This window comes from Anolis sagrei, chromosome 5, assembly GCF_037176765.1.
Source record: "Anolis sagrei isolate rAnoSag1 chromosome 5, rAnoSag1.mat, whole genome shotgun sequence".
Classification (NCBI taxonomy): Eukaryota; Metazoa; Chordata; class Lepidosauria; order Squamata; family Dactyloidae; genus Anolis; species Anolis sagrei.
In genome coordinates, this window is record NC_090025.1 from 11796551 (window position 1) to 11820291 (window position 23741).

Below are 23741 nucleotides of genomic sequence, written 5' to 3' on the forward strand. Positions count from 1 at the left end.
GTTGAGGTGGTTCAGTTCATCTTGGAGGAGGTGGGCTTCACATATTCTTTTTGCACGGTCTGCCAAGGCTTTAATGGTGCTTCTTTTTTGACTTGGGTAATGGTTGGAGTTTTTATGTAGATATCTATCTGTGTGTGTGGGTTTTCTGTAAACGGTGTGACCCAATTGTTGATCTGGTTTGCGGATGACTAGGACATCTAGAAAAGGCAGTCTTCCTACGTTTTCTTTTTCCATGGTGAATTGGATGTTTGGGTGGATGCTGTTAAGATGGTCCAGGAACCTGTTGAGTTCTTCTTCTCCATGGCAACAAAACAGCAACAAAAAACAGCAACAAAAAGCCCACTATATGGTTCAGATATGTGGATGACACTTTCACCATTTGGAGCCATGGAGAAGCAGAGGCTGTGGAATTCATGCTTCCAAAGGTCTGGGAGTTTGTGGCATTACTACCCCAATGAGCTTCCTTTCTTAAATCATTATTCTCCCCTGACCAGGCAGCGATGACTGGTAGCTTCCATGTCAGTGAATCGATTGATACCTTCCCATACTAATGGTGCATCTACATCAGTGGTTGTCAACTGTGGGTGCCCAAGTGTTTTGGCCTACAACTCCCAGAAATCCCAGCCAGTTTACCAGCTGTTAGGATTTCTGGGAGTTGAAGGCTAAAACATCTGGGGACCCACAGATTGAGAACCACTGATTCATTACATTGTAAAAGTAATGCATTGACACCACTTAAACTGTTGTAGCCCAACACTGGAATCATATGAGTTGTAATTTGATAAGCCTCCTTATCCACAGAGTGCTGGTGACCCACCAAAATACAACTCTCATGAATCCCTAGCACTTTGGCCATGGCAATTAAGATGGTGTCCAACTGTATTCATTTTACAGTGTAGGTGTACGCTAAGTTAAAATTTTAAAAGGTGCTGTACCTATTTATATGATGGTTCAGAACTCTAGATAGCAGCTTTCTGGTATGGCCTAAACCTAAAAAGAAGTTCACTTATCTTCTGCTACGAGACTAACAAGCTTCCATGTTATCCCTGTCCTAAGATGACCCATGATGGATTGCACCTATAGGCTTACCTTGCCTGGCATTCCTGTTACACAGAGGCCAGACAAGTGCTTATGTAAGGCCCACTAGCCAAGTAACAGCCCAAGAGCACTAGCCTTTCCAGGTTTGCCTGCAGTTGGTATTTAGAGGCATACTGACCCATATACAGGAAGTACTATACAGTCAACTGTGTCGAGTAAAGCTATTGATTGCTTATTTTTCATACTGCTTTCTTGTCACACCTCCAGTTTTGTCCCTTTTCTACAACCTCAAAATGACATTTTATGCCCACAACAAAGGCTGCACTTCACTGCTGACATGATTCTGTGCCAGGAGTGAATATAATGTACCTCTTAGGCTTGGTGCATCATCTGAAAACCACTTTTGTGGCTCTCACTGGTTCTTGAAAGCTCCCTAACCCCTCTTTGTTTTAAAACAATCAGTGTATTTTGGGGGAGGGGATCAGTCTTAACATCATTCAAAGGTCTTCCCAAATGCATGAAAGCAAGCAAAACATTTCCCCTCTCTACTCAGTGAGTGGCCCAAATCCAATATTATTTCCAAATGCCTGGTTTCATCTGCAGTCTCTCTCATAGTTATGACAGAAAATACCCTGTCTGTCAGCATTTTGCAAAGGGAAATTGGATATTTGGGCTTGCAGGGGGTTCTAGGTGACAATTGGTCCTTGGCGCTATGCAATTGGCCAGCCTTGGCAACATTCATGTTAATAGAGTGGCAAATCTGTTCTGATTTTTTGCCAGATCTTTTAGAGAGCTATCCAAGCTGCTGAATTTATTTTAGGGGTAGGCAGGAGCTTCTAAGATAACTTCTTCAAATTTTAGACTAAAACCTAGACACTGCTCCACTAATGGAGATTTTTCCAACCACCACTGAATCTGGCTCCTACATTGCATTTTCTTTTTTCCTATCTTGTTTCTTCATTCTTGCCTCCTTGCACTATTTGAGCCAGACACAGGCAAACTTTTTTGCCTTGGGACCGCATTGTGGGCCTAACCAAGAGGGCTGGGTCAAGAGGTAGAGGACCCATGAGAGGGTGGAGCTGGAAGGGGGTGGGGCAGTGGGTGGGTAATCCTCAGGTTGTCCTCCTGGCATAAGGCTGGGGCTGCTTGCGCCATCTTTATGCCAGGAGGAAAATGAGACATGAGGGGACTGCCCCAATCCTCCTCCTGATATTTGGGCTGTCATCTCGACATTATGCCAGGAGGAGGACAAGGCAGGTGACATCCAAGAACACTTATCCTTTTGGCATAAGGACAGGGCCACTCACACCGTCTTTATGCTGGGAGGAGAAGAGACATGTGGTGGTTGAGAGCACTCCAGAGGGCTCTCAGCTGCTATGTGCCTTCCTCCCTTTCTGCATAAGGATGTGATGGGCCACCATGTCCTTATGCTAAGAGGACACAGAAAATGAGGAGGGCTTGAGGAAAGTGCCCAGGGGGCTGTATCTGACCCCTGGGCCTTAGTTGCCCATGCCTGATTTAAACATTGTCTTAATTTGGCAATTTAGTGTATAAAACAACTTCCCTCCTCTCCTTGCCCTTTGATATGTTACTTATTTTTGCTCTTGAACATCATGCTTCTCAGTTTTTAAGGTTGAATTCCATTAAGGAAGATCACAAAGGCATCTCACAATCATCAAGTCTGGACTGAAGATCTTCTATTTCTTCTCTGAACATAATTCCTCAGCAGGACATTCACTTAAATTAAGCAAGAGTAAACTTTGCAATGTACAGTTGTGTTGCAGAATATGGAGAGTGGCCCAGTGTTAACTCCTGAAATATTTCAAGCTCTGCCTTCATATATTGGGAAGCAGACAATGCATACTTACTAATGGAGCTGAACCAAGTTGCATTAAAGACGTGTAAATAGAAGGAAAGCAGATGGTTTCAAGGCATGCAGGGCAACATATAACTAACAAGTCTCCATGGAGATGTGGCCCAGTTAATTGACTGACAGTCTCCTGCGTTATCTACACTGCAAATTTAATAGACTGGTTTAATAAGCATTCCCTCTTCCCCAGGGAAACGTGGGACATGTGGTTCTTTGAAGGGGGGGGAAATAAAGATTTAATTCACAACATCCCCACCAAGCTAGAGACCCTTGGATTCTTTGGCAGACTCCTATTAAACTGGAATAGAGCCAATATAAATTCATAGGGTGGGATGTATCTGCCAAAGACTGCCTGTGATAATGATGGCATAACTGAACTATGTAATAACAGGCCAAATTCCTGTTGGGTGTAAGTTTCCCTAAAGAGGCAGTGGAACATTTGTTTTCTCTGTGGAACTTCTATGTTTGGTTCAAAGTTAGTAGAAGTGAAATTGCTTATGTGGTGTAATTGCTTATAGTTTGCCTGGATGTTGAACTGCTCATGCAGACATCTGTGCTATACAAACCAAAGTAGGCCACAATAAACTGGTATTTTAGGATGCTGATGCTTGTTTCTTAGGTTGCTTTCTTGTTTGCAGTCAGTAGGAGTGGCTCATTAAATTAGTAGAGTAGTGATGGGTAAAACATTAACGGAATGCAATTGATAAAGTATCCAGAACACAAACTCTTACAGGATGCATCATTGATTTATTTGAAAGCATCCACATGATTAATGCAACTAATTAATATGAAATCAAAAACACAATACAAGCTTATTTATTTATTGAATTGATATCCCATCTATCTCCCCAAAAGTGGGGCTTGCAGACTTATAATAAGATTGGAATTTTTAGGAAAAAAAATAATAAGCCAATTTGGATATTAAAACTCAATCCTGTTGCATTTCTCCTGTGATTCTTTTTTTTCTTTCATTAGTATATGTAGTGTAAGATGTATGTTAATTTGCTAAGGTCACATTGCACTCCAGAGCAGGATCTCCTCTGACTTTAAACACCACAAGGTTGAGTTAAAATAGCAAGCAGTTTACTGAAGGTAACAAAAGCCAAAGCAATAAAAAGTAATCCACAGTAAAGATAAATCCAATTGATTGGGAAGAAAAAAGAGTGATTAGTCCAAAGAGAAGGCACTTAAAACAGGAATCAAACAAAGACAAGAGTCCAGGAACTTGGCATGAAGAACTTAACATTAATCCAATGTTGCTTCGTCTGAACCTAGATTCTGCACTTGGCACTTATTAGGGCTGGTCAATTCGTTTCGTTAATTCGTATTTCGTTAAAAAATTCGTTAATTTTTGAATTACGAAACGATTACAAAACATATTTTTAAACCTGGAAGTGTTTTTAAATATCGAAATGGCAGGCGCCAAAAAATTTTGTATTTCCGTCCATTTCGGAAATACGTAAGATGGCCGCCTGGCTTGCTGGGAGCTCTCCTCTCTCGGCGCCGGCTGAGCAAGCGAGAGGGCGAGCGAGAGGGCGAGGGCGAGCGGTGAGCGAGAGGGCGAGGGCGAGCGGTGAGCGAGAGGGCGAGTGAGAGGGCGAGGGCGAGCGGCGAGCGAGAGGGCGAGTGAGAGGGCGAGCGGCGAGTGAGAGGGCGAGGGCGAGCGGCGAGCGAGAGGGCGAGTGAGAGGGCGAGGGCAAGCGGTGAGCGAGAGGGCGAGCAAGAGGGCGAGGGCGAGCGGCGAGCGAGAGGGCGAGTGAGAGGGCGAGCGGCGAGCAAGAGGGCGAGGGCGAGCGAGAGGGCGAGTGAGAGGGCGAGCGGCGAGCGAGAGGGCGAGCGAGAGGGCGAGCGGCGAGCGAGAGGGCGAGTGAGAGGGCGAGCGGCGAGCGAGCGGCGAGCAAGAGGGCCCGCCAGAGTGAGTGCCTGCCTTCCCTCAATAATAATTTCTCCTCCCTATTCTACTAAATTAATAATTAAATTTAAAAAATATTTTAAAAATATTGAAAAAAAGGGCGCCATCTTTACAAAATGTTTTGTAAATATTTACGAAATTTCGTAAATACCGAAACTTTTTTTTGGGAAAGTTTTGTAATTATTTTAAATATCGAAACAAAAAAACACCCCAATTACAAATCGATTTTAGAAACAATTTTTTGCGTTGTTACCCAGGCCTAGCACTTATGTCACTGCCTTATTTCCCAAACAGCTAAAAATGGATTTTTCCTTAACTTTGGTTTCACTTCTAACTTCTGCTGTAATCTGGCTGAGCACTGTAATTGCTGGTTTGTTTATCTTTGCGGGCTATAAACACTTCTTCTGTTCAAGGCTTCATTAAAATCTGCACCTGGAGATAACTGACCAGAGGACTGTGGCGCAGAGCCTTTCCCTGACTCAAGACCTTGAGAATCCTCTTGAAACAACACAGGCCACTCTGACCCATCATCTGAACTGCATTCAGGTCCCACATCTCTTAAACCAGGCCCAGGAAACAGATCATCATCCCCATTCCCTTCAGTAACATCTTCATAGACAGCATTCCCATTCCCATCAGAAGAATCAACTTGAACATGAACAACATTGTCATTCCCATCATCCAAAGCAATCCAATCATTAGACACAATCGCAGGCTGAACAGGATGACATACAACAGGCCAAACCTGTCATGCTCTTGGCTTAATTCTAGGTTTTCTGGACCCTGGATGAACACCATTGTCATGAACTATGCCATGTCATCAAGAGCTTAGATTTCAACAAACAACAGGAAGATAAGCCAAAGTCAGCAGTCTGCTATCAGAGAAGTCCAAATTCAGGAGTCCTTGAAAGTTGAGCCAAAATAACAGAAATACAAACCACAAACAGATAGGGGAAGGAACAATGGCACATTCCAAAGTCCAAGTAGCTGAAGTCAAACCAGTGAAACAATAGAGTCAAGTCAGGAACAAATGAAAGCCAACGTCACAGTCCAGGGTCAGAAATGTCGGGAGTCTGAAAAGCAGCAGAGTCAGATTTCAATACATGAAACAATGGTCATAGCCAAGGTTACAGTCCAGAGTCAGAAATGCCAGTAGTTTCTGACTATGGACTGTGACTGCGGTCTTCAGTCCTGCTGGCACAAGGGTTTAACCAGTTGTTCCACTGGGGACTCCTAACCGGTAGCTGGAAGAGCAAAAGAGTCAGAATTCAATACAAAAAACAGCAAAGCCAAGGTTAGAATCCAAAAATCAGAAATGTCATTTATCAGAGTCCAAAAGGCAAACACCAGGAGTTCTTGAAAACAAACTGAGGGGCAGCAGAGCTAACATTGTCTGCCACTCAGAGCCACTTCACTGAGGGCTTTATATATGGAGGTCACAGGTGCTTGTCCCATCATCTCTTCACAGGTAATTTCTAAGACCTGTATAATATCTTTCTAATTCCAGGTATTAGGTAACTCTTACTAGCTTGCTCAAAATGTTAAGCAGTGTCTGCTTCTGCTGAAGGCCTCTGCCTGGCTTTGCTCAACCACTGCTGGGACCTGCTGGCCAACCACTTAGAAATATGTAAATCTAAATGATATACTAATATAAACATAAAAAACAAATACATATCCCCCCCCCCCCCCACAATTTCTTGTTCATTTCTTGTTTTGGCACGCTATTTTGAGGAGAGGAAGGACAGAGTTGCTCAACAGTTTGGTTAGTTCCTTTAAACTTTTGACTACCCTCATATGGGTTCTGTATCTCCACAGGTTGACTCTCTACACTAAGATTCAGAACCTCGGATAGCTCCTTGTGAGTTTTGAAGTTGTTATATGCCTTCTAGTCTTTTCAGACATATAACAACCAAAAGGCAAACCTAACATGGGTTTTCAGGAAATAAAGATTGACTGCTCATTTGAGGGAAGGATAGTAGAGGCAAAGATGAAGTACTTTGGCCACATCATGAGAAGAAAGGAAAGCTTAGAGAAGACAATTATGCTGGGGGAAATGGAAGGAAAAAGGAAGAGGGGCCGACCAAGGGCAAGATGGATGGACGGCATCCTTGAAGTGACTGGACTGACCTTGAAGAAGCTGGGGGTGGTGACAGCCGACAGGGAGCTCTGACATGGGCTGGTCCATGAGTTCACTAAGAGTCAGAAATGACTGATTGAATGAACAATAACAACATGAGACTATTGATGTGAAGAGTATTCTATCTAACTATCTGTCCGGAGAGCAAAATTACACACATATTAATTTATACAACTTAAAGAAGAATAGAACTGAACAAATGAACCATAATAACAATAACAACAACAACAACAACAACATGGGTTTTCTTGGCAAGATTTATTCAGAGGTTTCCATTGCCTTCCTCTGAAACTATATGACTTCCCAAGGGTTGCCTAGTCAGCTTCCATAGCTGAGCAAGGATTCAAACCCTGACTTACCAGAGTCCTAGTCCAGCACTGAAAGCACTCTTTTGGCTAAACAGAGGACATCTGTCAGGGATGCTTTGATTCCGTGTTCCCACATGGCAGAGGTTGAACTGGATGACCTTTGTGTTCCCTTCCAACTCTACGATTCAATGAATCTATGAGTCTATAAAAATAAATTCAGTGATTTGGGCAGCTCTTTACACATATGGATTCACTTCCCCTTAAAGATAGATGCCTTCAGCCTAAACTGGATGTTTAAAAATGAGAGAGCCTTGATTTTTCAGGCTTTATAATGCTAGTGAAGCCCTTCCATGAATACTCTTTTAATGTAAAGAATTCATCAAACTGAACAGCCTTGTGCTGTGCTGTGACTGCAGAGGGACTGCCAGCTTCCTTAGCCTTAGCATAATGCAGCCACCTGCCTATTAAGCGTGAGTCAGCTACCTTTAAGCAAGAGAGGCTGCAATCTCCCAGGTTATTAAGATAGCAGAGGACAGTATTTTCCCATGGCAAACTCAAGAATAACTGTTCAGGTCAGCAAAGCATGGGCATTTCTTTTCTCGCCTGGAATCACAGGGACTGATTCCGACAGCCCTCGTGAAAGACAAGAAGAAGGCACAGCCTGCAGAATGCATTGTTGGGAAACCAGCAAATATGTTCTATTCAAGCACACGTGTTTGCTCAAAACGTGGCTGCTCATCTTGAACGTAGATGAGAAATACAGCTCCTCTCAATTGCTTCAAAACTGTTTGCTTCCATTACTATCAACAGCAATTTCTCCAATAAATGTATTTTTTTCATTGTATTTATATGAACATCTCAGAGTTTGGAAATTTCTTTGTAAGTGGGATGGAATAAAAGAAGACGGCATTCAAGGATGTATTTTATCTAGACAGGGGGCTTCAGGTGCTTATCTTTTAAAAGAGTAAAAAAAGAGTAAACAATTTTATGTGCATGTTTTGTTGCCCCTGGCTCTTGATTGCTCTTACTGGAGGTCAGCTGTGACCAGCAGTGCTGCAGAATTTGAAGAAGCATGAATGGAGGGTGAAAGAGAGAAACTTGCCAAGAGGAAGGCACGTCAAGCCAATCCTGACCAGGAACGCCTTCCACCTCAAAACTGATGTCCTCACTGTGGGACAATAGGGCTCCACAACCACCTAAGGACCCACTGCCAAGACACTACATGGGGTAGCATCATCCTCGGGCTATGAGGGATCACCTAAACCTAAACCATTGCTAAGACTTTCACCTCATCTTTAACATCTAGATATCTGGCCAGTAGAATATCCTTTTGGCTGTTCTGTGAATATTGTGGAATGGAGTTGCTATAATGCGTGAGAACAATTTTGTTTGATCCACGTATTGGCAAAGACTTCTGAAAAACTACAAAAGTATCTGCATAACCCTTTGAAATCTTGAAACATGGTTCTCATGTTCCCTCTCTACATTCTCTTTTCCTAGCTAAACATCTCCCAGGAGGAAGGAAAAAGAGAAGGAAGGAAGGAAGGAAAGGAGGGAAGAAGAAAGGGAAGGGAGGGTGGAAGGGAATGGAGGGAAGAAGGGAGGGAGGAAAGAGAGAAAGTGGGAAAGACAAAAGGGAAGGGAGGGAGGAGAAAGAGAGTGAGGGAAGGAGAAAGGAAAGAGGGAAGAAAGGAAGGGCAAAGGGGTGGGAGGAAAGGAGGGAGAAAGAGGGAGGGAAGGAGGAAGGAAAGAAAGAAGGAAGGGTAGGATGGTGTGAGAGAGGAGGACTTGATAAAAGAGCCCAAGGGGCCTCATCCAGCCCTGGGCCTGGGTTTGCCCATATCTGATCTAGTTGGAGAGTGGGCACAGGTCAGTGGAGGTCTGTATGCTTACCATAAAAAGGTCATATATTTGATCCCCAAGGTATTTGTTTCCACCAAAGATATTTATTTATTTATTTATTTATTTATTTATTTACAGCTTTTTTTATTCTGCCCTTCTCACCTTGCAGGGGACTCAGGGCGGATTACAATTCACACATATATGGCATACATTCAATGCCAATTTTTGACATACAAACATATACAGACATACACAGAGGCTATTTAACTTTTTTCTGGCCACCAGGGGAGCTGTTGCTTTCATCGTCCATCTGCGACGCTGATGAAGTACTTCCGCATTCCCCACATGCTTCCCTGCTGGAATGCTTTCCTTCTTTATGGCCTCATAAATTAGTTAATTTAGCCTCCCCACACTTTAATGTGGTACCTAATTTTCCTACTTGACAGATTCAACTGTCTTTCAGGTTGCAAAGGTCAACAACAGGCTACACACAATTGGTTGGAAACCCACTCCAAACTGGGCTGGCTTCGAACTCATGACCTTCTGGTCAGAGTGATCTTTAATGCAGCTGACACTCAGCCAGCTGCGCCACAATCCCAGTGATAGGGCACATACATGCCATAGCCAGCATAGTAAATATTGAAGGATCTTGTGGACTGCAATACAACAATGTCTACAGGACTACTAATACCCTATCTCTGAGTAAAGGGCACTATAGACTGCTTTAAAACATTGCCTGCCTGAGTGGATAGTACTGAAAAAGACAGAAGATTGGCCTACCTAAGGCTATAGCTGCTTCATAAGTTTGAGTAACGGAGGCCTCTAATAATTTTATGTGCTCATAATTGACCATCCCATCTGCTTTAGGCCATTTTTGTGAATATTCTATGACCACTAACTACAGCAATGCTCTTTTAAGGGAAAAGGAGAGACAACAAATGATGGGAGCTTCAAATTCCAAGCAGGGAAATATGAGAGCTAGAAAATGCAAGCAATGGAGAAAAGTTGTAGTACTTAAAAAAAACTTTACTGCCTTCCCTCAGAAAAGAAAGAAGGAAGGAAAATCTTCCTTATGGCAAATCAATGCAGATGGGGAAACAGACCTGGACCAAAAAATTGCTGTAGCAAGGATCCATTTATATTTTTATTGTTTGCCTAGTATTTTGCACACTTGAGACTTTGCTCTATTCTCTGGGGTTGAAGGCACTCCCTTGTTGCCAACTATTAATTATTAATGTAACAATCAGTTTATTTCACATCTGTTTCACAACAGCCGCTCCAGGTATTGCAGAAGGCCCTATAATGGGTTGGAGATACAAAACATTTTTACAATATAAAAATATAATCCAGTGCAAAAAAAATTGCACTTTCTGAAACAAAAAAAAATCAAGAAAATCACCAAAACACAATCTATTAGAAAAAGAACTGGCTCATTATATTTGAGAGATGGTGTGGTGCAATAGTTCAGAATCCAAAGTGTACATAGGGAGGCAGCAGTGTGTGGATCCCACCTCTGGCTGGGAATTTGGAAGTGCATTATGTAACAGTGATCTCTTACACTCAGATTTCCCTTCTATCATAGGGGGATAACCATACCTTTTTTTCCTTGCAGGGGCATTGTATGGATTGTAAAAACATAATCTGAGATTTGTTGTTTTGTGCCTTCTTATTGTTGCCAATGCAAGAGCACTGGATGGAGGTAGACTGAAACACCACTAAACAGGAGAACACACCTTCATTGCTTGCAACTTCCAAAGCACAAGGTGCTTACCTACAAAGCCCGAAACAGTTTGGGACCTGCCTACAGGCGTGACCGCATCTCTGTTTATGAACCCACGCGTTCCCTTCGTTCATCCAGAGAGGCCCTGCTCACGATCCCACCTGCGTCGCAGGCATGTTTGGTGGGGATGAGGGACAGGGCCTTTTCTGTGGTAGCCCCCCGACTCTGGAACACCCTCCCCAAGGACATCAGACGAGCCCCTACACTGGCAGTCTTTAGGAAGAATTTGAAGACCTGGCTGTTCCGGTGTGCCTTTCCAGAATAGGAAACTCCAGAAATATGTCTCAGAAGCACTTTATCAGAGAGTTAAGATTGTCTGCACATTGCACTTACCCTAAAATCCTACATGTTACCTGTCATACTCAGCACCCATTACAATTGGTCCGGCCCTAGTTTTTAATTGTGTTATGGTGTATTGTTTATCGTCTATGGCTTGATGTTTTTGATTTGCTTTATAATGTTATGTGTATTGTTATGTTGTTGTTTTTGAGGCCTCGGCCCATGTAAGCCACATCGAGTCCTTCGGGAGATGCTAGTGGGGTACAAATAAAGATAATAATAATAATAATAATCATCATCATCATCATCATCATCATCAAGATGGCAGGGGTTAGAACAGAAGATGCTAATTGGCCAGCCATCATATTTTTGCAGACTCTGATAGGCCATAAAAACCTAAAATGCACTTTATCCACACTCAACCTCATCCCAAATCTATGCATGACTCATAAGGTATAATTGAGGAGCACATGTCCATAAGTCAGCCACTTTGAGTCCCTTTTGGAGAGATATAGGGTACAAATTAATAATAATAATAATAATAATAATAATAATAATAATAATAATTCTAACAATATGATGAAATGGGAGAAAGCAATCTCTTCATGCTATTTCACAAATATTATCTGCAATCAATTCAAGCTTCCTGCAGGTCATTTCCAGGAAGCAGGGGTTTGGAAGTGAGTGTCAGGTCAAAAAATACTATTCTGTTAATAAACTCAAACTGATCAAGTTGACTATATGATATACCATCCAGCGATCGTTAGCTAGTGCACAGAATATACATTGAAAAACCTTGTGTGATCCTCTTGTATTTTGGAGTCCTATAACTATGGTGCTATGTACTGGATTTCTTCCAAACACCCCAAACATTCCACTAACCAAGGGTTATATAGGGATTGTGAGTATGTAGAAGTTACAGACAAGTTAAATATAGGTTACACATCCATAACTCCCAAACAGAATTCTAGCTACATATTTTAATAAACAAAGACATACATATTGCGTGTGTTTCCGCTTGTTGTTGTTGTTGTTCATTCGTTCAGTCATCTCCGACTCTTCGTGACCTCATGGACCAGCCTACGCCAGAGCTCCCTGTCGGCCGTTACCACCCCCAGCTCCCTCAAGGTCAGTCCAGTCACTTCAAGGATGCCATCCATCCATCTTGCCCTTGGTCGGCCCCTCTTCCTTTTGCCTTCCACTTTCCCCAGCATAATTGTCTTCTCTAGGCTTTCCTGTCTCCTCATGATGTGGCCAAAGTACTTCAACTTTGTCTCTAGTATCTTTCCCTCCAGTGAGCAGTCGGGCTTTATTTCCTGGAGGATGGACTGGTTGGATCTTCTCGCAGTCCAAGGCACTCTCAGAACTTTCCTCCAACACCACAGCTCAAAAGCATCGATCTTCCTTCGCTCAGCCTTCCCTAAGGTCCAGCTCTCACATCCGTAGGTTACTACAGGGAATACCATGGCTTTGACTAGGCGGATCTTTGTTGCCAGTCTGATGTCTCTACTCTTCACTATTTTATCGAGACTGGACATTGCTCTCCTCCCAAGGAAGAGTCAAAAGTGTATAAGACCATTGGTGTCCTCGAAAACTGGAGTATTTTCCCCAATGTTGTGAAAAATGGCCTATGTGACATGGTTACTCTATTTCTCTTTCTCTGGATAGAGTAATACAAGAAGGAAGTGATGTAGGTTTGACCTTCAGAGATCCTAACAAAGGTGGCTGTTCTGCACAACTGAACTGCATCCATGGAGAAAGGGAGCCAATTGCATGATCCCGTCGTCCTCCCATCTTGCTTTTGCAATCAAGGGCACTGAAGGCAATTCTCCAGCACACATTAAAGCACTTTTGTATTTAACCTGCTTCAACTTAGCAGATGTTTTATAAGCAGAACGGGCTTGCACTGGCCTCTGCTTTATTACAGGAGCAGCTGGGAAAGCTGCGAGTGAGGGATGGGAGTGGAAGCTCAAATGCACAAACCCAGTTTTATGATCAGACCATAGTCCCTGAGTAACTGAAGCACTTAAATGAAACTTCTGTCACTGCAAATGCAAGCTCATGGCTCTGCTGGTTTGCTTTCTGAGCCTTTGCAGCACCAGGGTGTATCCCCATGCCCAGTCAACAGCCAGGTAGGCTTGGAGCATCCCTCCTTGTCTTCTACCAGAGATGAGCAGTTATAAGAGGGACAGGAGTTGATTTTCACAGTCATGCTTCCCTCCAATGTGGGCTTCATGAGTGCATTCAAGCTTTCTGGATTCCAAATTATCTAACCTTTCTGTTTGGGGGAGTTTTGAGGGTTCTACAATAGGTATGTGACCTACTCCATCACATTTGCTATCCATCACAATGCTACCCCTCTATTCTGCTTTGGTTAGACCACATCTGGAATATTGTGTCCAGTTCTGGGCACCACAATTCAAGAGAGATATTGACAAGCTGGAATGTGTCCAGAGGAGGGCGACTAAAATGATCAAGGGTCTGGAGAACAAGCCCTATGAGGAGCGGCTTAGGGAACTGGGCATGTTTAGCCTGAAGAAGAGAAGGCTGAGAGGAGATATGATAGCCATGTATAAATATGTGAGAGGAAGCCACAGGGAGGAGGGAGCAAGCTTGTTTTCTGCTTCCTTGGAGACTAGGACATGGAACAATGGCTTCAAACTACAAGAGAGGAGATTCCATCTGAACATTAGGAAGAACTTCCTGACTGTGAGAGCCGTTCAGCAGTGGAACTCTCTGCCCCGGAGTGTGGTGGAGGCTCCTTCTTTGGAAGCTTTTAAGCAGAGGCTGGATGGCCATTTGTCAGGGGTGATTTGAATGCAACATTCCTGCTTCTTGGCAGGGGGTTGGACTGGATGGCCCATGAGGTCTCTTCCAACTCTTTGATTCTATGATTCTATGAATTGTGGATGGTTTGTGGATGTTTTGCTCAGTTTTCCATTGAAGCATCACCCTCAAATGTATGCATGCATGCTTTAAAAAGAGACCAAGAGTTGTTGTTGTTGTTTGATACATAACAAGATTAGTACACCGCAAACAAGATCACTATGCTGGCTTTTGTATTTCATCACATGTCAGATACTTCCAAAGTATCTAGGACTGTGTGGTGTATCGGCGAATAATGTGTGCAGATCCTAGTAGGGTGGTCTTTTGCAACTCACAGATGGTAATTTTATCAGTGGTGATTGTTTATAAGTGCAGGCCAAGGTCTTTAGGCACTGCACTCAGTTTGCCAATCACCACTGAGACCACCTTGACTGGCTTGTGCCAGAGTCTTTCCACTTCAATCTTTAAATCCTCGTATCGTGTAAGCTTTTTCAGTTGCTTCTCATCAATTCTGCTGTTACCTGGGATTGCAACATCAACAATCCATACTTGTTGGGGGTTTTTTACCATGATTGTGAGGTCGGGAGTATTGTGCTCCAAAACTTTGTTAGTCTGAATTCGGAAGTCCCAGAGTAGTTTGATGTGTTCATTCTCTGTAACTTTTTCAGGCTTGTGATCCCACCAGTTCTTTGTCACAGGCAGATGGTATTTGTGGCAGAAGTTCCAATGGATCATCTGAGCCACGGTGTTATGCCTCTGCTTGTAGTCCATCTACGTGATTGTCTTGCAGCAGCTGAGGATGTTATTCATCATTTCGTCTGCTTCCTTGCAGAGTCTACACTTGGGACTTGTCATCAACTTTTCAATTCTGGCTTTGATGGCAGTTGTTCTAATGGCTTGTTCTTGGGCTGAAAGAATCAAGCCCTCCATCTCCTCTTTCAAAGTTCCATTTGTGAGTCACATCCTTATTTTTTTCCTTGTCATTTTTGTTCTCAGTTTTTCTCAGGAACTGTCCATGGAGAGCTTTCTTTTGCCAGCTTTCTCTTCTGCTCTGCATTGTATTTTTACGGTATTCCCTCTTTGTCTTTTGCACTTTGAGTAGTTTTCTACTATTGACTTCTAACATTATCATCGTCATCATCATTACCCTGTTTTTCCTCTTTACAAACTAGACTCAAAGTGGTGAATTTGGGGTGCCACTGGGGGCTATGGGGCCACAGAAGGTAGGATTCTGGGGCCTTAATGCAGGTCGAGAATAGCACTGAATACTGTGATGCAGCAGCTAATATTTCCAGTGAGATTCTAGGCTGCATCAAATAGGAGTAGTGCGTCCGGATTGAGATAAATCATAGTACCACTCTAGCATGCTTTGGGCAGACCTTACTTGGAATACCATAGAATCATAGAATCAAAGAGTTGGAAGAGACCTCATGGGCCATGCAGTCCAACCCCCTGCCAAGAAGCAGGAATATTGCATTCAAATCACCCCTGACAGATGGCCATCCAGCCTCTGTTTAAAAGCTTGTCAATTTCTGGACCCCACAATTCTCTTGATTTGGACAAGTTGGAAAGTGTCCAGAGAAAATCAACCAAAACTGATAAAAGGAAGCCAAACCTTATGAGGAGCAGCTTTCAAAGGAAGAGAAGGTTAAGAGGGTCCATGGCAGCCAGGTTTAAATATTTGAAAGGATGGCACTGAGGAGAGGACATGCTGCTCAAGACACTATGCACAGAGCAATGGCTTCAAATTACAGGAAAGGGGATTCTATGTAAACAGTTGTTCGACAGAGGAATATGCTGCCTCGAAGGATGGTAGAATCTCCAGGTTTTTAAGCAGAGTCTGGATGGACAGCAGTCAGGAGTGCTTTGATTGTTTGTCCCTGTATGGCAGGGATATGACTGGGTGGCCCTTGGGGTCTCCTCCAATTCTATGATTCATGGGAATCACTTTCCCCAGCCTTGATTTAAAGGTACAGGAACTGAACAAATCAGTGACAATCTTACTCACATGGACCAGATCTTTCCTGTATATCTTAGAATAAATCCCAGGACATAAATCTTTTGCCAGGGCAGCTAACACATCCAAAGGAAGCCTCAGTAAGGAATGAGCATGCTGCAAATGAAGCTGTGGAAAGAAAAGAAGAACATGGCCAATCAATTGAGCCAACGCCAGTGGGGAAGACAGAGTGGAAAGAAAATTTTATTTTTTTTCTCTTTCAACTGCTGTGAAACAGTTGCTTCTGTGACTTGCTGTCTTGTTATTTAGGGTAGCTATTTGGCAATGAATATTCTCTATGTTCTCATAGAAGCGGCTGCCACTGCTGAAAAAAGTTATTTTGTCTGATTTTCCTTTTCCTTTTTTTTTTACTTTGTCAAAACTCTGACTAATGTGCCAGCAGAGAGAGACGTTGGCTGCAGTTCAGGCATAATCAGACACTGATTTGAGACGATGGGGGTGGAGAGTTATTCTGGGGGGGTTGCAACTGTTCTGTTGTCATCCTTGTTGCTTATGGTTGCCTTTGGCAGTTGTTTTGCCAGCTTTCCTTCCCCACGAATCCCTTCCAACAAACATCTGAAAGGCCTCAGTATGCCTGCCGTGTTTGTCTCAATTTGCACTCCTCAAATTGGCCAAATTGCTGAGAAAGCAGCAAGTGGATCACAGCATTCATGTATTCCCTTACAAGTCTGATTTCTTCTTTTAACAATGCAAAAAAGCAGAGTATTGCATATGTCAGGCAAGTGATGTAACTTGTCGTACAAGGTGTAGCTTCTGTGGCAAGTGGGACCTGTTGAATTTCCCCTTCAGCTTCAGAACTATTAAAGGCACAGGACTCCTGTCCTCTTTTCAGTTTACTCTGTGGTGGAAAGGCACTATTAATGCTAAAGAAATCTATCTGAAAAATAGATTCAGCACCTTGAACAGCCCCCTACAGTCCAGATTACACTATCTAACAAAATTTGAAAAAATGTTCTGTTGCTGGTATGAAAGTGTTATTCCTGTTTATCTGTGTGGTACACACTTTGAAAGTAGTTGTTATTAGTGGGTTGTTGTAGGTTTTTTCAGGCTATATGGCCATGTTCTAGAGGCATTCTCTCCTGACGTTTTGCCTGCATCTGTGGCAAGCATCCTCAGAGGTAGTGAGGTCTGTTGGAAGTAGGAAAATGGGTTTATATATCTGTGCAAAGACCAGGGTGGGACAGTTGTTATTAGGCTTGTGAAATCCAGGAAAACCTTGACCTGTTTCATGTCCCGGTTTTTGTTGGAGGCCCCATTCCATTTTTTGGGAGCCTCCTGAAATCAGGAGGGCAGATATCCATTTTCTCTCTGGGTTGCCAAAAGATCTGTTTCTATCATCCTAGACTCATTTCCCACCATTTTAGGCATTTAAGCTGTTTCCACTCTAGAGAAGAGGTGTTCGGCAGCAAGCAAGTGCCTGTTGCTTTCTCTCTTGGGCGTGCACACCACACACACTTTTTGCAAGGCAAGGAGGCAAGAAGGTGGGTTTTCATACTGGGAGGGCCTTTACCATTATGGGCTCCCAAAGAAGCAAAGGTACCAAAAGAAACGGAGGAAATGGAAAAAAAAATGAATTCCACGCACAAGCCTAGTTGTTATACTAGCCGTTCTGAGTCCCTACGCGGAGGTAGAGAAGAAAAGGATATAAAAGTTCTAAATAAATAAATAAATAAATAAATAAACTTCCTTTGTGTGGCTGCCACAAACTATGTTGAATTGACTGAGGCTCTATAAGATATTCATTGAAAAACTCTAGCAAAATGTACTGCAGTATGTCCTTTTCTGTGTTTTTATTAGAGCTGATTAGGAAATGACATTCATAACCCAGGAACAAAAATCATGTTACATAGTGTTATATTGGAGGCAACTGATATCAAAGCCAGTAGCCTCCAGTGACTCCATCACATGTGATAACTTCAGCAGCCAGCCATAGAACTATTAGAATTACACAAGCAAGCAATCAGCACAATAGCCCTCTCCTGATGCTGATCCCCAGCAATTGGTCACTTACGCACTTAGGTGATCCCTCGTTGTCCGAGTAGGATAATCCTCCAGGGTGGGTCCGTAGGTGACTATGGAGCCCTATTCTTGATCTGCATCGCCTCCTGCAGAGCATTGGTTTCCAGGTGGAAGGCGGTTCCAGTCGGGGTTGGTTTGATGTGCCTTCCTCTTCAAATTCTGCAGCACTGCTGGTCACAGCTGACCTCCAGCTGGAGCGTTTACAGGCCAGGGCTTCCTAGTTCTCAGTGTCTATGCCAGAGTTTTTAAGGTTGGCTTTGAGCCCATCTTTAAATCTCTTCCTGCCCACCAACATTCCATTTTCCATTCTTGAGTTCGGAGTAGAGCAACTGCTTTGGGAGATGGTGGTCGGGCATCCAGACAACATGGCCAGTCCAGCGGAGTTGATGGCAGAGGACCATCACTTCAATGCTAGTGGTCTTTGCTTCTTCCAGCACACTGACACTTGTCCTCATGTCTTCCCAAGAGATTTGCAGGATTTTCCAGAGGCAGCACTGATGGAATCATTCTAGGAGTTGCATGTGACATCTGTAGACAGTCCACGTTTCACAGGCATATAGCAGGTTTGGGAGGACAATAGCTTTATAAACATGCACCTTGGTATCCCTATGGATGTTCCGGTCCTCAAACACTCTCTACTTCAGCAGAGAATGAAGAATGAAGCAGAGAGTGAAGCTGAAACCAGCAACTGGTATTCAGATGGAGACTCATTTGTGTAGTACAGCCAATACCCAGAGGGTTGCAGCTCCAGGGGCAATGGCATAATCCACCATTGTTTTCAAGCTTTGCTTTTGCTGTCAATTTATTTGTCAACTCAGTTACAATCCTCCAGTAGTTGGGGCAGTGATGGATTTGCTAAGTACCTCTATATTGTTGTAAGCCATAATGTTTGGTAAATATGAAGACAGACAAGCATAAGACTTCTTTATGGGTGGAAAAGTGGAAGACATCTTTATAGATGGATTGATTTGATCAAGAACTCTACAGCCTTGAATTTTCAAGACCTGAGAAGTGCTATTGATGATAGGATTAATGGAAGGTTAGCATACATTGAAGGTGATTTGATAACCACAAAAATCCAGCAGCAACAATTCCCACTGTAATGTGAAGCATTTGAGGATATTTCATGAAAATCTCTCTAAAGACCTGCTCTGTTTAACATAGGACATGGCTTGAATTGGTTGGTCGATAAGAGAAAAATTCATCTAATCCTGGAAGAATGTCATTGTCCTAAAGAGGTGCCAAAGAAAGAAAGAAAGAAAGAAAGAAAGAAAGAAAGGCAAGGATCGACACATAGACAGAAGGTTAAGATTTCTTGTCAGCATGTCAAGAGCATTGCATCATAACATGACTTCTTTTAAAAATATCTCATGGATTCTTGAGCCTGTTTCATGGATTTTTATACCTATGGATTTTGTTTTGCCTTGAAGCTCATGGACTAACCTTTGTTTTGAAACTTTCTGTTTTTGCTAATTTTACTGCTTTGCCTACTTATATTCTTCAATAAACTGCTTGATTATTTTACCAAAAAAATGAGATATGGGCTCAAAGAAATTTATGAAATGTAGCAAGGAAGTTTTTTCCGACTTTGGATCACTATTAAAAATATTACAAAATATTTTAGACCTCTTCTATTATTTATCATGACTGAGAAGACAAAATATTTTCAGCATTAATTCACTCTGGAAATGTGGGACTTTCCTATGCTTGATGCCTTCCAAAACATATAATCTGAAACAGAAACTGTGGAGAAATACACAGTTAAGATAAATATGGCTTCCGTTTCTTTCTCATGCTTCTTTGTAGCATTTCTGTCCATAAATTTGTATTATAGCTCTACTGCCATCCAGTGATGGAATGATTTTATTTTTATTTTAGTGAAGGCGCTCTCTGACAAAACAGAAAGCATTTTGAAAAATGCAAAACTACGATTCTTCTTGCTCAAAGACAATTAAAAGCTGTTGTGAATTCACCTTGATGGCAGTAGTTACTTGTGATTATCCAAGAAAGCAGGGCAGTAAATCTGGTTTACTATGAATTCCAAAGGATCTATCCAGAGTAATAGGACCTAGGGCAGCTCTTTTAAAAGTTAGATGAAAATGCGGAGGAAAGTTTCTGCTTCCATTGACCTGGAAGCTCCCCATGTCACTCCTGAGGGTGAGAAGCAGGTAAGAAAAGTCAAAACAATGTATATTTATAGTAAACACATTTTGCAGGTATGGTTTCTTCCACAGACAGCATGGAAACACCCATAGTCAAGAGGAAGATGTTCAAAAATATGGAGCAGAGTTTGGAAAATATGCTGGCTGGGGGAATCTGGGAGTTGCAACCTAAAAAATAATTGCTTCCAAGTTCTTGCAATGGAGCTCAGCAGCTGTAAGGTAAAACTCATAGAACTGGGCATGCTCAATGAGCATGAAGTATTGACTGACCACTGAGGAGGAAATGGAAAAGTGAAGTGGAGCAGGGATCAGGAAACAAATGGGATATATGGAGAAAGGGCATGGCTAATTAGCTCCTTCGTCAAACTGAATAGGGTCTTCCCATCCAATGGACATCATTATCCTGGACATTTTCTCAGTGCACTAAGTACATCCCAGGCCAGATAGAAATTGTATACAAAAGTACATTCTCCTTTATGCGAAATACATTCTGCACACCCTGCAAAGAAGGACAGCTAGGACATGACAAGGAAGGGACAGATGATGTGATAATGGTAACAAATATTTGTTGAAGAAAGGAATCCACATGAGGCTAAACTACAAGATAAAGGAAATGAAATTCAGCTAAGGAAGCAAAGCAGAGCAGAGCAGAGCAAAGCAAAGCCTTGCTCTGTGAGCAAACAAAAGAAGAAAACATTAAAATGTGCCTTGTTCCAAGCCATCGGTTCATCTAATTTTGAAACATTAACATGAATTGGCAATGGTTCCTTGGGGGTTTGGAGCAAGAGGTATTTTCTAATTCTTTCTGAAAATCCTACAAGTGCTCTACCACTTAACTATGGCTCTTGTCCACAGAAGTTACGTTTATGAAGTTTCTGGCACATTGTGACATCAAGCTGGAATGTGTTCAGAGAAGAGCAACAAAAATGGTTTGGAGCCAGCCCCTATGAAGGATAGCTTGGAGAGTAAACAAGCCTGAAGAATATAAGACTAAGGTAACCATGATTGATTGATTATTGTCGATGACCAGCACCAAAGGTAACCATGATAACCATTAATCATATATAAACATTTGAAAGGCTGCTACATTGGAACTCTCTCCCACTGGAGATCAGAACTGCCCCCTCCATTCTGTCGTTCAGAAAACGGGTGAAAACCTGGCTATGGAGTTTGGCTTTCGACGAGTGAATCAATATTTCTGTGATCGGATAGATGACGATGAATGATGGACAACGAATTCACTATGATGACTAACCATTGTTATTATGTGATTGCATTTTGCTATTATAACATTTTAATTGAATATGTTATATGATGTTTTAAATGATTGTTTTGTGATTTTATTGTTGGAAACTGGCCCGAGTCCCCCGATAGAGGGGAGAAGACAATACAAAATTGCTAAATAAATAATAAATAATAAATAAATACATTGAGAAGTTTGGAAGCTTGCTCTCTGCTGCTCCAGACTAGGACACAAAGTAATGGATTCAAACCATAGAAGGGACTTCATCTAATTTCCTCATGGTAAGAGCTGTTTAACAGTGGAATATGCTGCCTTGGGTATATTGACATATATTGACACTGTCTTCATGGGAGGAGACTTCCAATATTGGGTTGCCCTTGCCTTGCAGGCAGAAATCTAAAAGGAAACCAGGTTATGTTTCAGGGCCTATGGAGGCTCTTCTCCTCAGTATGTGCCTTTTCTATTCCTACTCTTGCTGTCCTTCCTTTGGAAAGAGAATCATGGAACCATAGATTTGGAAGAAACAACAAGGGTCAGGCCCATAGCCAGGATTTTGATTCGGGGGTGGGGAGCCGAGTCTGAGTGAAAGAGGGTCTACCCTAGCAAACCTTTTGTATCGTTACCCCAATGTTGTTCATTCGTTCAGTCGTCTCCGACTCTTCGTGACCTCATGGATCAGTCCACACCAGAGCTCCCTGTCGGCCGTCACCACCCCCAGCTCCTTCAAGGTCAGTCCAGTCGCTTCAAGGATGCCATCCATCCATCTTGCCCTTGGTCAGCCCCTCTTCCTTTTGCCTTCCACTTTCCCCAGCATACCCCAATACCCCCATGCATATGGGATATATTGAGCATGGTGATCAGATCATGATATGAATAAACATAACAGTTTAAATAATTTACCAGTAAGGCCTTCTCGTGGACCACCATGAGAATTGGGGGGGGGGGGAAGCCCCTCAAGCCCCCCCCCCCCCCGACAAGGGTAATCCCTGCCATGCAGGAACATACAAACAAAACACTCCCAACAAATGACCATTCAGACTCAGTTTAAAAACCTCCAGTAAAAGATATTTCAATATACTCATTCTACAATATCTGCTTTGAATGGGATTATCTGAGTCCACGCTGCCATATAATCCAGTTCAGTGTGGATTTTATACAGTTGTGTGAAAGGGGCCTTGAAGAGAGAGAAGCCACTTGAGAAAATATTTGAAGCCCACTCTTTTCAGATTTGTGGATAAGGAAGAAGGGATGTGCTCAAAGAGTTACACCATAGACATTGTTTTATTGCTATTAGATAAGTCTTCTGATGCTGCAGAATCTTCATAAACATTCTAAACTGCGAGGAGGAAAGGTCAGACATCAAATACTGGAAATCAGCAGAGTTCTCATAAGAAGGGGATGGGTTAAACCGGGGACTCATGCCTAGAGGGATAAGAAAGGCTATAGAGAATTTGATGCAGAAGTCTAGAATATCCTGATAACTGTGTTCCTGGGAAATGTCTCCTTTGAACACAGATAAGTCAACGCAAAGCCTCTGAAATGCCTCTGCATAAAAGAGCATCGTTTTACTGCTTTCACTAAAGCTGCAGCATAGTCATTGAATTGCAAAACAAGAATGGAGGTTAGACCCAAAGGGCAAGAACCATCATATGGGAACAACCCCAGAGGTTTCCTGTGAATGAAAGAGGTCTGTAGATTCAATCGTAGAAATCAGAGAGTGCAACAGAATGAAGAGATCAGAAATATCCAAGAAAGATTGAGATATTATAATGTGATTTATTCAAAAACCAGCAATAAAACAGGAGACCAGCACAACCAACCAACAAATGGTCTCAGCATTTACCTGGATGCGGAGTTCTCTGTTCTGCTCCACAGTCACACAAGGTGTGGGATTCTTTTAGGTAGTGCTATTTTGCCAGGTTGTCTTTTGATCTGCCCACTCCACTTCTGAGTATGTTCAGGGACTTCCAAGTTGCCCATTCTTGGTTTGCCTTTGGAGGAAGACCCTCTCTCGTGGGGGGCCATCCACTTGGGATTTCCTGGTTTAGGTGCCCAGAGGGATACCATTGCTGTTGCTGGGGGGAGGGGGCAAGAGGAGTGGTAGTTCTCATAAAGCTTTTCCTTGATTTAAGTCTATGAAGGTGTCCCTCCAAGACATATCATTATTCACTAAGGGTGCATCTAGTTTGTAGAATTAATGATGTTTTACTACTTTACCTGTCATGGTTCAATGTCATGGAATCCTGTGATATGTGATTTGGTGAGGCACCAGCATTCTTTGGCAGGGAAGGTTAAGGCATGGTTGAAC

At 42.6% G+C, this 23741-nt stretch overlaps 1 long non-coding RNA gene across 1 annotated transcript in view; it reads left to right on the plus strand.

Annotated features, from left to right (window-relative positions):
• LOC137097057 (uncharacterized) overlaps positions 1-21179 on the plus strand; it is a 54120-nt gene extending 32941 nt beyond the window's left edge. The window contains exon 3 of the long non-coding RNA XR_010909945.1: positions 21046-21179. This is a non-coding gene — a long non-coding RNA (uncharacterized lncRNA). The remainder of the gene's footprint in view (positions 1-21045) is intronic.
• The last annotated feature ends 2562 nt before the right edge of the window (positions 21180-23741 follow it).